The sequence below is a fragment of the Alligator mississippiensis genome, chromosome 3 (assembly GCF_030867095.1).
Source record: "Alligator mississippiensis isolate rAllMis1 chromosome 3, rAllMis1, whole genome shotgun sequence".
NCBI lineage: Eukaryota > Metazoa > Chordata > Crocodylia > Alligatoridae > Alligator > Alligator mississippiensis.
Genome location: NC_081826.1, coordinates 223,411,435 through 223,427,167, shown reverse-complemented (window position 1 = coordinate 223,427,167; position 15,733 = coordinate 223,411,435). Strand labels below are relative to the sequence as shown.

The following is a 15,733-nucleotide window of genomic DNA, read 5'->3' as shown; positions in this document are numbered from 1 at the left end:
TAAAAGGTAAGTCACTGACTGTGAAGAGGGACTGGCTATAAATGAGGTCCAGAGAACAGAAAAAGAGATTGTGCTGGGAGAACGCTGATTCTGGAGTTGCTGTCCCTTTAAGATAGAGAGACCCAGAGGGGCGCAGCATGGCATGAGGGAGGAGAGAGGACAGAGTGAGGGTTCAGAGGAAGAGAAACCTTGGGAGAAAGCTCAAGATGGGGAAATCCCAGGAGCTGATTCTGCTTGACAGAGAGGACATAGCCAGAAGCGAGAATCTGGGATCCCTGTAGAAATAAGTTGACTCTTGAATCACTGGGAAGGGTGGCGTAATGAAAGCAGAAACCATGAGAATGAAGGCATTGTGGATGCATGTAGGTTTTCACAAAGGTCAAGTTTATTCTTATCCTGTTCTGTTTTCTTGTTTTTGTTTGAATTTAATTGGGGCTGATTGTGCTCCGGGGTGTGTTGGTGAAAGGAAGAGTCCAAGTCCCGGCTACTCTCACACCCATACAAGAAAGAAAAGGGGGATGTACGGAAGAACTCATTAAGATAATATCTTCCCATGAAATGAAAAAGTGGAAGAAAGAAAGAGACTGAAAGCAGTACCCCTGGTCAAGTAAAAAAAAAAAAAAGTTCTGAAGTTGACTTCACCTAATTGTGTACATGTTGTTTTGATGTTGAATAAATGCAATGAAGTGTTTTTGAAGGTAAAAACAAAAGTATGTAAAACAGTTTAAAAGAGTCACAGGCTGTATGCATGTTAACTGATAGGAGCTGTAAGAAGGAAAAAATTATAATAATAAAGAGAATTCATCAACTGTATACAAATTGGATTCAATTGATAATTAAAATCTTGGATGTTGTCCGAGGGATCCAGAAGAGAGGGGTAGCACAAGCAAAAATCTAGTCAGATTGCCAGTGTCCTACTGCATCAGTAACACCTTGTGCCCATCTCCGCTTGAAGGCTTACTCCCAAGCTGCCTTTGCCTGGGCAGCTGACCTTGTTCACCAGGGAACCTCGGGTAGACCCCAGAGCGTACCTCGATTACCTTTGGCGTGTCCCCCAAACTCTCCTGCCACAACTTTGGATGGTCTTTCAATGAAGGGGGTCCCCTTTGAGGGTGCCTCCAGAGTGGTCACCCATCCCGGCAGATGTCTCCAGGGCTCCAACCTTCCCAACACCCCGGCCATACGCCAACCTTCTAGACAAGCCTCAAGATCTTTAGCAGCTATTCCCCATTGATATCTTCCTGGTCCCCATGTCCTTCCTTGCTGATGGGCCCCTCAGGCTCTGACTGGACCCAGAGGGTGTGGTGACACACAGCCTTTGGAGATATCCCTTCCAACACCCAGTGCTATCTACGGGAGATGCCGCTGTTCCTCTTTGTGCTCTCTCGTGGTCTCTTTCCCACCTTTGACCGGGGTCACTGCTACCCCAGCCTGGGATGGAGGGCTACACTAACCTCTGCCCTGTGGCTGCAGCCCCCGTTGCCTCTCGTAAGCGCTCCCACGCCAGTTCTCCCTGTCGGCTCTTTTGATCCCTGCCAGGCTTCTCCAGCACGGGGATTCCCTGCAGCTCCTGCTGTTGCTGCTGCTGCTGCCGCTGCTGGCTTCCCTGCCAGTGTCTTCAATCCCCACTGATCTTCCCCAGCTCAGGGACCCCTTGCAGCTCCTGCTGCCTCTGCCACTGCCACTGTCACTGCCAGCCTCCCAGCCAGTGTCTTCAATCCCCACCGGTCTTCCCCAGCTTGGGGATCCTTTACAGCTCCTGCAGCCACCGCCACTGCCAACTGCAGTGGCTGGATGCTCTCCATCCAGCAGCTCCCTGCCGCTCCTCTGGCCCTCGGCATCCCTGCTTCCGTGCTTTCTGGGCTGATTTTTATCTTCACAGGGTGACACCTCCTCGTTGTATCACCCAGCCCCAGCTGGAGATGGGCGTAGTTGATAAACCACTAGGGCAGTTTTCTGCGGTGGATCCCCTCACTTCCCTGGGCCCCTGCAGCAAGTATGGTTTTTTTTCTTTTTCTTTGATCTGGGGTCTGCCTCTGATGGAGGCTTCCCCCTTGCCTGACCCTGTGTCCCTGTGACACACCTCCCGCCTGATAACATAAAAATATATCAAGACGTGGCAGGAGAGAGTCATAATATAATGCAGGAGTTCACAAATCTGGCAATCAGGGAGATAAGAGCAAAAATCAGACGCTGAAGTATCAAGGGATACCCCACACTGACAAAGAGGGACACACAGTATTTCCAGTTTAATTCCAGGTTCACTGCTGAGCACGCAGGCTCCCTCCCCACCCTGCCCATGCTCCTGTGGGACGCTCCATCCGCACCAGCATCACAGCATTCACAAGCTGTGCTGGTACCTTGAGGTATGTAGAAAAAACATTTAAAGCTGTGTCTATGTCCAAATTGCTGATTCTCTGAATCAACATTGAATCTTCAGATTCGGATTCAGCCAAATTGAATCAGGAACAGTGATCTGAATCAAGAGATCGAGTCACTGTCCCCAATTTGGGCTGAATTCAAATCCAAATCAAATAGGGCCTTCTTCTTACACCCCTACTTTCTACCTGCAGTATCTATACATGCTCCTAGAACCTCTCCACTTGGAGCCAGGGTGGAGTAGCCCTGGGCAGGCAGGGGGCACAGGGAGTCAGCCCTGAGCTCCAGGTGGTGGTAGCAAGCAGTGGAGGGCCTGGCTGGAACACAAGGGTGTTAAAGTGCGGGGGTAGGTGGCAACCAGTCCCTCTCAGCATCTACATGTGTGTTTAGGTGGAGTAAATTACTCCTCTGGAGAACAGTACTGTCCTCCAACAATATTATCCTACAGCAGAGTTAATTAATTTACTGTGCTATAATACTGTGACAGGGAACCCTAACCCTGTCACGAGGAAGAAGGTGCGCCCCCTACAAGGCCAGAACCTTCTGGACACAGAAGGCTGGGGAGGAAGGGGTTAAATGCTGAACTGGGATGGATAGTCAGCTGATCAGAAGAGGCAGGACTATAAAAACCCTGGATTTAATGGCAGTTAAGGGGGTCAGCAGCCGAGGGGGAAGGAGTGCATCTCAGAGCTCCAGGGAGAAGCTTGGTGAGAAGTCCAAAGCCAGAAAGAGGGGAACTATAGAAGCCCTGGAGAGATGACAGCCTCACTGCAGCAAGGACTGGAACTGATGGTGGGGAACTGAAACATGATCCCTGCAACTATTAGCTGACATACTGCTTTCCTTATTCCCATTTTTTTGGGTGGCAGATATTGCCCATGAACGGGACTGTTTATTTGTTTACTTTTGGTTATGGAATAAGACCGGTGGTTTGGGTGAGGCTATTAGGGGTTGGAGGAGGCCTCATTTTGGGGACCCACTCCAGAGTGGGATCCCCAGCACCAGTGAGGGTGCAGCTTTTTGGGGGCACAGACCCTGGTGCCAGTGAGGGTGCAACTTTTGGCGGCACAGATCCCAGCTCCAGGAAGGGTGCAGCTTTTGGGTGCACAGCCCAGCACCAGTGAGGCACATAGAGAGACAGGGCTGCGGAGAGCCTGAGTGCCAGTAAGGGCACCATTTTGGGACAATCTTAAAAAGGCCAGGGAAGCCTGGAGCACCTGAGGGGGGGTGCAAGTGTACATTTTTCCTATTGTTTGGACAGGTGGGGTCATGCACAGGTTTTGAACTTGCGACCCCTTTGGCTGTGGGGCCAGCACGCATGCCGCTGGGCCAGGGGGTGCCATACCTCAGAAGGGAGCAGAAAAGGGGGCCAAGAGCCTCCAGGCACTGGAAGGAAGAACTAGAGCCTTGGAGTCTAACCCTGTTTGCTGGGTTTGGATGGAGAGGCCTAGCTAGAGAAAAAGGGGTCAGACCATCCTAGGAGACACCCCAACATACACAATATAATCGGCAGTCTCCCACTCACATACTAATTCCATCAAGACATGGCAGGTAAGATTAGAGTGGGACAGCAGAGGTCCAAGAGGACTCCAAGGGCGCCCCATGTAAGGCACAGATAACCCAGAAGATGGTGCTGGGGAGGGCGACCTGTTACAAATACCATTGCACATGTAGCCTAATTAGTCAACTCCATAGTAAAGCACACATGTAGATGCATCCACTGTTATTACTTGATCTGTAGATGAATAATTATGTCATTTTAATGTCTCCCTTGGCAACACTTTGATATGAATATGGAAAAAGGCCCAGAAATTAAACTTAAATCTCTGTTGTTTTGTAAAACTGTGTACAAAAGTTTGCAGACTAAGCTGTTGGGCCTTTAGTAGCAATACACAGCACCATAAAGTAACACACCCCAGCATGTTCAACACATTGAAAGTTGAGAGGTGCTCATTTGTTAGAAACTATCCAGAGCATTTCTAGCTTTTTAGATATTTATAGCTGTAGAACAAATGTCAATGAAGTGATAATGGGGAAGAAGATGAAAACCCCATATACTAATAGCATATAATGGCCAGTTCTAAAGGCGACTATACTCCTGATTACAGATTTGTAGATTTAGGGATGACACTGAATGTCACCTCATGCTGCTCTAATTTATGACCAACTACTGAATGGATTTTTAAATAAGGAACAGAAAGCAGTGTGTGTTTTGAAATGTAAATTCTAATCTGGTATTTCTCTCCTTTATACACTATTTAATCTTCCAAAACACACATGCATGAAAGCAAAAGGCACTACTTTCCTGCTTAATTTCAAGACATCAGATTCTCTTCTTTTAAGAAGAAGCTTAATTGTTATTTGTTTATGGGGATACTACAAAGACACTGATTAGGTTCCAAGTGTTTAACCTTTTTTAGCATTCAAAATGATGGATAGTTTTTTTTCGCCTAGCTTTGGAGAATGTTGCAAGGATATTGAGATTACTTAGTGGAACATTCTCCTTGTTCAATAGTCCCTTCTCTAGCATTTAGTTAATGACAGCTAGTTTGATTCAACTTAGTTGTGGGTTGCATTTTTTATGATTATTATTGCACAGTTCCTTGCCAACTTTCAGCAAATGGACTTATATAGCAGAGATAATTATGTGTGATTTTCTCCTTTAATGAAAGATAAATAATTTGGCAGTCCTGCCTCATGTATTATTCTATTTCAATACAATTCATTATTTTGATAGAGTATTTTTCTTTTTTCTTGCTTTTTATTTTTTTTGGTATGGGTCTGTGTGCTGAATGAAAGAGGTTTCTATAGATCAATTATACAGCTTTTATTGTAAGGTACTGCTATTCATATTAAAGGCTTGTAGGAGAGTAATAAAGACTGGAATTACATTATGTTCTGTTCATAATGATGTATCCCTTTGTTTATAATGTATATAATTTGCTATATAGGGAGAAAATTTCCAAAAGAAGAAAAAGGGGAAGGTGCAGTTATAGTACTCAAATAGAATAAAAAGCTTCAGTCAGTTCTAATTTTCATTATACTCTATTTCTTCCTGTCAACAATCCTCTTCTCCTCCAAGAAAAAAAAAGAGACACATAATTCATCCAATCAAGGACAAAGATATTTTGCATAAGTACAATAATTTCTTTTTCACAATAAGAGTGTTTAGCAAAAGTATACAATAACTTCACAAACCTTAATTGATGAGGTCACGGTACATAGAATGAAGAAAACCTTTAAGAGAATGTTTATAGACAACCACCACAGACATGACAGTAATACTTTTTTATTATTATTATTTGAGTGGCAATAAATAGAAATCCATCTAATTTTCACTTCTTTCAAATGTTCTCTGTCGACCTTGGGCAGCCAGATCAGTTGTCTGTTTTGTTTTTTAAAGATGTTTCATATTTTCTGAAAAATATAGGATGAAGATGACAAAGGAAATAGACATGGAGATAGCTAAGACACCCCTGGTCAGAGGTATATATTCTACCAATCACATTTGCTTTGTTATTGAGGAGAAAATATATACAAACAGTGTGAAATAATAGAATAAAACAGGATCTCAAGCATTAACTTGCCCTACTTTAACTAATACTGGCATAATATTGGCTGCATTGAAGTTAGGTCACTTTGCACCAGATCTGTACCCATTCTTTAGCCTGAGATAAAAGCTGGTGCTGATAATATATAGTTCATTAAAAGGAAAAACAAAACATGAAACTTGCAACTGTAGAGTTCCTTAGAAGAGAAAGTAAGGGGATGTTAAACAACATGGAAGGTGGACAGATCTTATACTACATCTTTACTCATGTTCTTTATTTACAGAAATACTCTTATTTTGGTATCCTTCAACTGAAATAAATGCAGAAACAGGACTTCAGTGGCAAATAGAAACAAGAGAAAAAGCATAAACAACAAATAAATACATTGAACAGCAACTAATTAGTAATCAGGTATCTGGGTCAGAAGCTTGTATTTTCAAAGCAAATGCCCCTAAAAAATTCTAAGAAGCCAGGGAACATGCAAAACACTGTATGTGTGTACTAAATAGGTGGCTGGACTCTTAACAAGTCAATCCTTTATGCAGTTATTAGATCTGCATGAGAAAATATTTCATATATGCAGAAATCCTGTTTACAAAAAGCAATTTTTTGTGTCTAAAAGGATGAAAAAGCCCTTAGTTCAGCAAGTTTAGCGTCAGACAGACTGTCAGTTGTAGATCGGTATCTCTGTAGTGAGCTGTAGGGGCACATAAACATAAAGGGGGAAAAAAGAGAGACAAAAAACAAAGAAAACCAGGTCCTTATTTTGTGTTTCCTGTTTTCTTGCATAACTCTCCCTTAGCTGAGTAAAATGCCTAGATAAAAGCAGAGTATCACCACTGTACAGTAAAAACACAGAAGTAGTTCTGGTTTAAAATTATAATAAAAAGAGAAAATTGTAAGACATGACGATGCTGAAAATGGCAAACTAACCTAATTAAAGTAAAATGTACTTTGCAACTAAGTGATGAAGTTTTATCTGAAACGTGTACTATTACTTGGAACCTCCATAAGCCCATGCTATTTTGTTTTAGGTGCTGGCTTTTCTTTAGTCTGTGGCAGCTGAGGCAGGTATTGTAACATGTCTGGCATCAAAAGAAATAATTCTACAGGTGACAGAGAATGGATATGCAGCTGAGGAAACCACTGGATCAAGCACTGCTGTGCAGCTGTGTTTGTTCATTAAGTCAAACTGAGTTGCTCAGATTTGGAAAAGGAAATTCCAGACATGTAGTTGCCTGGGGCCATCACAGGACTAAAACATATTTAGCTATGAGAAGGTCAAGGACGAGGCAATGAAACAAAGCAGAAGTAGTGGCTTGGTGCTTGACCAGCTAATGTCCTACCAACCTAATACTTTAGATCCTCTGGTAGCCAAACTGAATATGGGATTTCAAATATTGCAGAGACATTAAAAGGCAATGGAATCTGGCAATATGAAGTAGAAAGGGATTAGATCTATAACCCAAATAATTAGGATTAAAAACAGCATTTCTTTGGCAACAACCATCATGAAGAAAAGCCTTCCCTTGGAAAAAAAATACAAAATGTAATTTGTAAGCAAGACATGGCTGCAGAACACATTATCCTGGAGAAGCGAAAGTACATTAAATTGTCAGGAGTTCCTCTAGTGTGTCAAGCGCTTAGCATAACAATGCACAGCGGATATTTCAGACTGCACTGAAAATTAGCACAATTTGGAATTTCCCAAAATCAGACTCTAGAGTCAAATGAATAAACTCCAATAAAACAAGGAAACTAAGAGAAAGGTTCTTAGCACTAATACAGCACTTGGAAGAAGATATGTCCCTGTGTTCAATAAAAAATACATGCAATCTGAATATCAGACAAATGCTACAGCATAGTTTAAATATTAGATAACTTAAACTATCCTCATGTATGAACTCATATTAGAGCAGTCCCTATTCTAGATTACAGTTTGCATACCTTTCTCTGTGATACTGTCCTTACATATTCCATATGAAACATATATGCCTCACAAAAAAAACAATCATCCTCAACTGTGAGGGACTGCCAATAATGATATTCCCTTTCCACATGAGCATTACAAATGACTATAATTAGACTGGAAATAAATGGAAGAAGTTGGTGGAATTAGTGGCTATATTTTACATAGTTTTATTAAGAAAGGATTTGAGAACGGTAGAATTCCAGGAGCTAAGAATTCTTGCAGGACTCAAGAGGACACTAAACACAGCAGAAAATGACAGAACTAACAGGAAATAAACTGGACAGACATGTCACTGGTGAATCAAATACCTAACAAGACAAAGGGTTAGGAGACAAGGTTCAGAGAAGCCTTGTGTTTATATTTGTCTTCCTCTGGCCCTTTTCTGTCCTGCAACAAACTTTTTTTCCCCCGTCTGCTACACAGCTGAAATTTTCCTGTGATCACAAGTGCTTGTTTGTCACATAAAAGCTAGAATACTTTAAGAAAAAGACTTACCATCAGCAGCCTTACCTGCTGTACTATGTGCAGGCTGTTGCTGCAACTACTTTCCCACAGTCTTCCAGGAAGCAGGCTCATGGGTCATTCTCTGGTACATCCAATCTAGGGTGGTATCTGTATATCACAGTGTATCATTTAACCTGTAAACTCCTTGAAACCATATCTTCAGTATTTGCCTGTAAAGATACTTAGCACTCTTTTTTCATAATTTGTAAGTTAGAATTTTGTGTAATCACTAAAAAATCTGGTATGCATCCAAGGGAAAAATTGAGCCTTGAGATTGCAAAAGACATCTAATATTATGCATCTTAAAATAAATATGGATTTGGAACAATTAGGCTCTCAAGGCACCTATTTACATGCAGCAAGGCTGCTCTGATTCACTGTAATTACAGTGCATTGGAACAGACTGGATTAACTGAGTCTGCTGGAGCATGGTAATTACTGCGCTTCAGCAGACCCCAGCGTCATGTGTATTAGTGTCCCCATGCTGAAAAGGGCAGTGGGGGTGCTTTAACTAAAACTCATTCAATAAACAGAACTTCTGTTTTCATTATGAATCAAAGGACAGAATTCAATTAGCACCTCAGTTGTAAATCTGTTTTATCTGTCTTAGTCAAAATTTTCATTGAAGATAATCTTTGAAATATGATTAAATTTAGATTTGCTCCAGTCCAAAATGGTGCCACTGCTTGTCCCTTTCCTCCCATCTGTCTCAAATCATCTCGAGTCTCCCCCACCTCCTGCTTAAAAACAAAGATTTTGCACCTGCCTCTATGCTTTATTCTGTTTCAGACATACCAAAAGACAACACATCCTTCCCGTATTTTCTCTACAGTAGGTCTTAAGAATCTGGGATGGATGCTAATCCCTTTGCCACAGCTGACAAAAGCTGCAAAAAGCCTGGAGCAGCTGAGTACTGATTTTGACAGTAAGGATAATACTGACAACAGCAGCTGCACAGACTCTTATACCTCCAGCCCTGATTTGATGGGAAGCCTGGGACATGAATGGCAGCAGAACCACTGACAGTTGCTGCAATGAGCTAGAGGTACAACAGACTACAGTAGGCAACCGCTGAGCAAGAATGTTGATTCTTTTACTGGAGCACCCAAGAATGTTTGTAAAAAACTCAGAGAGCAACCAAGGCCTATGCAATACTTAAGTAACATTTAAATATACAAGTCACATTTAAGTGGTGCATGACTTTTATGCTGGACCTGTGTGCAAGAGGGAATGCTCCTGGAATTAATTACAAACATTTTACAAAATTAGGGAGAAATGTTACTGATTGCCCCATTAGACTGTAACACATGGGTTTCAATTTTCTTTTAAACAAGCAAAGTATGCAGCAAAATGTAATGCCATTTCTAAGGGTACATGCAGGCAATATACTTAGATTGACCTAACTAGGGGTAGGTTGCTATAACGGCCAATCTGTGTAGAGGTTCAGAGAGGTTAGATCAGGGGGGGAAGGGGGGAATGGCTAGCCTGATCTATATGTCTAGGTACAGACAGTCAAAAAGCCTGAGGCTGAAGCTGTGCAGGTTAGTCTAAACTGCACAGATTAAATTGAAACAGAAGTGAACAGATATTTGGCTTTGATTTAGGAAATGAAGCTACATGCCTGCAGTGGCTCAGATAAGAAGCTGGGGGTGCTAGAGCACAGCTCTCTGGCTGTGTGTTCACTTCCTCTTCCTGTTGCCCCTGCAGTCTCTGAGATTTACAGTCCAGAAGTATAGCAGCAGGACTCTGCAGGGTTTCTCATCACTTCTTCTTCCTGCTTCCAGGTGCCTCTGGGATTTGTAGTCCACAGTTGCAGCCAGCACTAAGTTTGACCAGGGTAAGGGGTATATACCCCTCCCTGGCCCCAGACCTTAGCTGGGGTTTGCCTGGCGGGGTAGGAGTCCTTCCCAGTAGACTTGGCTGCATCCCCAGCTGGGCTTGCCCCCTCCCACCCTCTCATCAGTCAGCCCTCACTGCTTCAGCTAGGAAGCAGAGGGGCAGGGCCAGCCCTGCTCTCTGAAGCAGACAGCCCAGCCCAGCCCAGGGCTGCAAAGCATGCTGGGATGCTGGGGGACTGTGATTTAACTTGAACCAGGAAGAGGTCAGAAGTTCCATAAAACCATTTGACACAAATCAGTTAAGTCTGCTACTACTTTCAACCAGGTTTACCTTAAACCAGTCTCAGCCATTTTGAAACTGGTTAATGTGCACTGAACTTCTATTCTGTTACAGGTTTAAACCACTTTCTGATCACTTAAACTGGTTTATGTGTAACTTCTGTCCCTAGCCTAGTAGTTCACCTGAGGAGATGAATTAAGTTAGATCAGGAACAGGTTAGCCCAATCTACTGAACATCTTCATACATTTGGAAAACCCAGCCGCTCACCCTAGCCCTGGGACTGTGTTCTTCCTACCCTTCAATGTGCTACTTTTAGTGCCCCCCCATCTGAAGACCCACCAGTTCCCCCCAGACAGACTCACTAATCCCCGTGATCCTGCCATCCCCCCACTGATCTGCCAACCCTCCCTCTCACAGACCTGATAACCCACTCACCTCTCCTCCCAACCACTCCCTGCTGCCCTTGAAGGGCTTCCCCTGCTGGAAGAGCAGGTGCCTCCCCCACCTTGCTGCAGCCCTGAACCTGCCCCCCCACACACATATATACATGGACACCAGACAGCCCCCAAGCCCTGCAACCCCAAGCCCTGCCCCCACAAACTTACCTCTATCCAGCTGCCAGGCAGCTCTCACCCACCCTGCCTAGCTACATTCTGATCACGTGCATATGCAGCCTGCTTCCAATCACCCACCCCCTAGCCCCAAGCAGATCCTTACTAGGACAAGCTGGGAAGTGCTGGGAAAAACCTCGAAGCAGAGTTGACCAACATCCTGGATATCTGATCATAATAAAAAAAAAATATCACCCAGACCAAGATCAGAGTATCTAAAAAGAAGCCATGTCCAGGAGAACCTGGACTTATGGTAACCCTACTTTACCTCCAGATTTAGCCTACCAAGATTGATATGTGTTTCTTTAAGCAAGGAAGTTGATTTGCCACCCATGGTGGAAGCATGGAGACATTGTAAGATGGCTGCTGCTTCTTTTTCCTTCTCTTCCCTCCAGCAGCTGCTTGAAGGAAGGGGCACAGTCCAGCAACAGAAGATGCAGAGAGGTTTTTCTACCCTTCAGTACCCAAAATTTAAAGCAAATTGCCTATCAGCAGCATTTCTATTCAGTCAGTGCTGAGGGAGTCAAGTCACCTTGTTGCCTTAGCATACGTTACTATTCAAATTCCAGTCATTCAGTTTCTAAAGCTGTTGCAATGGTGTTTTTTTTTTAATAAGATTTTTTTTCATCATTCCTATACTGCAAGAAACAGTCTAACCTACTCTTGCTCAAACTTTCTTGACACAGTAGTAGCAGAAGGTATTCTTAACAGTCCCAGTCTAGGGGAGACTACAGAAAATACATGGTAATTGAATCCGAATACTGCCAACAAAATTGCACCCTTACTCTATCTTATTAAGGCAGCTACAGTTTACTCTGCAGATTGTAGGGAAAAGTTTATAGTTGAATGAATTTTATTATTCATTATAGCCATCATTTGCAACTAAAAGGATTGTCTCCTGCTTCTAAAAATGGTGGGATTATTTGTTTAGTTCTCGCTGTCACATTTAGTCTCCTGGATGTCAAAAACATATCAAGCAACAAATAATCAGGGAAATACATTATATCAACAAATAAAGCATCAGACAGGAGTGGGGACACCCAAGTCCCTGCAGAATTTTCCAGAACATAAAAATCTCATGGAAATGTGATAGAACTTTGTTGATAGAGACTTGGTAGTGAATATTAAATTTAAATGCCTAAATAGCTCCACTCATGGTAGAGGTGATATCTTTTATTAGACCAACTAGATTTTTCAAAAAAAAAAATCTTTAATTGCAAGCTTTTGGGCACAAGCAGCCTTCTTCAGGCATGGGAGAAAAGATACTAAAAATTCTCCTAGGTAGAAATGAAAGTTAATATTTTATAGGAGAATTGAAGGTGTGGTAAAAAATCTCCTGTTTGGAACAGTTCATTTTATGCAGGTTAGGCTCAGAGAAAAGTTGGAATAATCTGTTTACCTCAAAGTTGTTTGGTAGCAAGCAGGATGTAGTTATATTTCCTTCTGGTTATGATGTTTTCTATTTCACAGAAGAGTAAAAGAATTAAATGCTCTTCTAGGCAGGAATTTCTTATGTGGTGAGATATCTCTCCGCTCAGTGATGATGCAAATTACCTCTAACAAAGGCAGGAGCAGGGTCTCAGGTTTCAAGTGGTAAAACTTGCTTCCACCTTGTAAAATTATGAAGATTTCATTTTAAAAATGAACTTAAAATTTGATGTCTTCCATGTGTCAGGTATGCAGTTTGTGGCCATATTTGTCTAGAGGCAAAAGGAATCAGAACTCGTATCTCCACATAGTTTTCACTGCAAAACATCTACAAAGAGTTAACCACAAGCTGATGACTCAAATTAAATATGAAGGCTTAGCATCAAGGAGGTTCCAAGAGGAAGGGCCAATAGACTCTTTTCAAATAAAGGCTAGCATCTTTGTGCACATCCATGCTTGCAAGTATGTGTGCTTGCAGCAGCTCAAAAAGAAACGGTGCAAATTTAGCCAAGGCTTTTGTCTCAGTGCACGTGCCCGGACATGCACTTTGGTGTGGGGCAAATTGTGCCACTTGGGGCAAAATAACCCTGCCTGGCTCCTCCAGGATCTGCAGCCAGGGGGAGCTAGAGCCTGGGGTTACCACCTGTGCTAGCCCTAGCAGTATAAAAAGCTGCTCTGTGCTGGCCCCAGCCATATAAAAAGCTGCCCTGACAAGTAGCTCAGGTCTATTTGCTCTCAGGTGCTACCAGATTTGCCCATCACTTTGGGGTGTGCTCATTATATAGGGATACATTTCTAGGGTCTTTGTAATTCTATCAATGTGCTGCTTGTGTTACTTGTGTTTCTATACGGAGCTGTATATCTCCCTTCTGCAAGTCCTCACCCCCAGTGGAGCTATCTTTCAGGACTCAGTTTCAATGGGGCTGGGTTCCTCCAGTCACCAAATCAGTCATACACACAAACACACACAGATTAACATGACATGCCTGACCCAGCCGGGTTGATCAGCATGGAAAGGCTGACACCTTCATATGCCAAGAATCAGTTCATCAAAGCAACAATAAACTTCAGTCAGACACAAGCACACAGGTGAACAGAATACCTCTTGATCCAGTTGGGTGTCCAGCTGACACCCTCATGGGCCAGCATTCAGTTCATTAGGGCACATCTGAGCCAAACTGGGTCAATTAGCCTGTACAAGCTGATCCCCTTATGTGTTTCAAAATCAGCACGTCCCAATCTTTAGCCTCTTGATGAGCAGACTCCACAGTATTTTGGGGCTTCATAGGAATCTTTAGCTTAGGTAAAAGAAGTGTTACTGCAGAGCAAGTGGGGAAGGAGAAGTAGAGAAGGAAAAATATACCCAGTTACTACCAGTTTGCCTATAAAAGTTATTTATTGCTAAGTATATGAAATATATAATGGTACTAATAGTAATAGACATGCAAATGAAATCAAACATAAACAATTACAATACTACCCTGGTTTCACTAAGTATTTGGGGAAATTTAGCTCAAGCTTAACTAATACAGTTCAGGTTCAGAAATCTATGCCAAGAGAGAAAAGATAAAAGAGAGAGAGAGTGAGAGCTGGGATCTCACCAGTCCAAAGCACTCAGGTTCCAATGCTGACAGGTAAAGTTCTTAGCACAATCCTTGAAAGGAGATGATCTGTTTCTTTCAGTTTCTTGAGAACAACAGCGGATGGTGTCAGAGAGATTTCTCCTCTTGAAGCACACACGCTTTGCTGCCTTTTTTAACAGATTTTTATACCCTTGGTTCAGCTTCTATAAAGCATTCTTAATAGTATAAATAATTGTCTTTTCTATTGACAAGGGAGTTATCTGGTTTGCAACATCTCAAGGAACTGATTGATAACCAGGAAAAACATAAGGTTAAGGAGTAACCAGACACTTAGGAGCCAGCTTGAAATTCCTATGGATAGCAGATATACTGGATGGGATACCTCACTGTTTCTTCAGAAACAATAAATAGCTTGCAGCATCAGGGTTTTGGATTTTTACCTGTTGTGAACAAGCCTCAGCTTAGCATGACTTTTCCAGATCTTACTATAGTCTTTTAACAGACTTAAGGCAATTATCGGAATGTTCATAACCCTTTGTGGGGAGGACTTCCACCAGTTATCCTGGGAAAAGTATGACAACACTTGTGGTCAGGGATCCAACGGGCTGGACATTGTGATGAACCCTTTACCATTGTTCAAATGTTGCCCATACCCCCTCTGACTTGGTCTCTTTGCCTCAGCATTCCCTAACCCAACAATCAAGTTTTAGTCAATCAAGTTTAAATAGGCCTCCCATACTGGGACCAGGAAATGTATGGCCTGAGCTGCCTATTAAACTTTACTTCTGCTTAGTTCTGGTTAGATGATTTGGGGGGGGGGGGGGGAGGGGGAGGGAGAAGGTCCTTTGTAAATCCAGATTTAGAACTGGTCTGATAAATGCTGAGCTGGGTGTGTATAAATGTAGGTTGATTAGCATTTGGAGCACAGCTTCCCCATCATGCAGTGCTCCCCTGCTTATCTGATCCCAGAATTCACTGCAGTCTTTGCTTTGGCTTTCTGTTCTCCATCTCTCATGTAAATGAATGGTCATCTGGTTCCATCTTGGATGCAAATGAGACCTAGGGCAGTTGCTCCCTTATCTGGAGGGCTTTAGGTATGTCTCCCACTGCATCTTAATCAGTTTTGTTTAGGTGGGGGAGGGGGAATTCTTTGTGAGTCAGACAGGCTGCGTCCTGTGCCAGGGTTCCCCAAGAACACAGAGCTGAGAGGTAACACAGGAGCTTCTTGGGCCTGGCCAGCTGGTACCTGGAGACACTACCCCTTGTGCCAGCTGGACTGCTGAAGCAGCCCTAAGAGTTCCCTGCACCTTCTACTCACTGCAGCAGTCTGGCAGTGGGGGCTGCTGCCTGGTTGTGACCAGCTGCCATCTGCAACAGCATGTGACCCCAAGGCTGCACACCTGCCAGACCTGGATGGAGACTACACAGCCAGTAGAGGCACCTGCCCCTCTGGGCCAGCTGCCAGTGGGCTATGGCTGCACAGTTGCCTTTGTGCGGCACTACTGCCATGTGTGCCCCTGCCTGGCCATCTGGGCAGCTATTACCCAAAAGATGTTCCCATGTAGTGGTCTGCTTTGAACTGTCAA

At 43.2% G+C, this 15,733-nt stretch overlaps 1 long non-coding RNA gene across 1 annotated transcript; it reads right to left on the bottom strand.

The window, feature by feature from the left end:
* Positions 1-7,862: 7,862 nt before the first annotated feature.
* On the bottom strand, positions 7,863-15,361 carry LOC132249556 (uncharacterized). The gene is made up of 3 exons (XR_009461050.1): positions 13,667-15,361; positions 12,536-12,836; positions 7,863-8,514 (listed from the first exon to the last, which is right to left on the bottom strand). It is a non-coding gene; the product is annotated as an uncharacterized LOC132249556 (long non-coding RNA).
* Between the last annotated feature and the right edge of the window lie 372 nt (positions 15,362-15,733).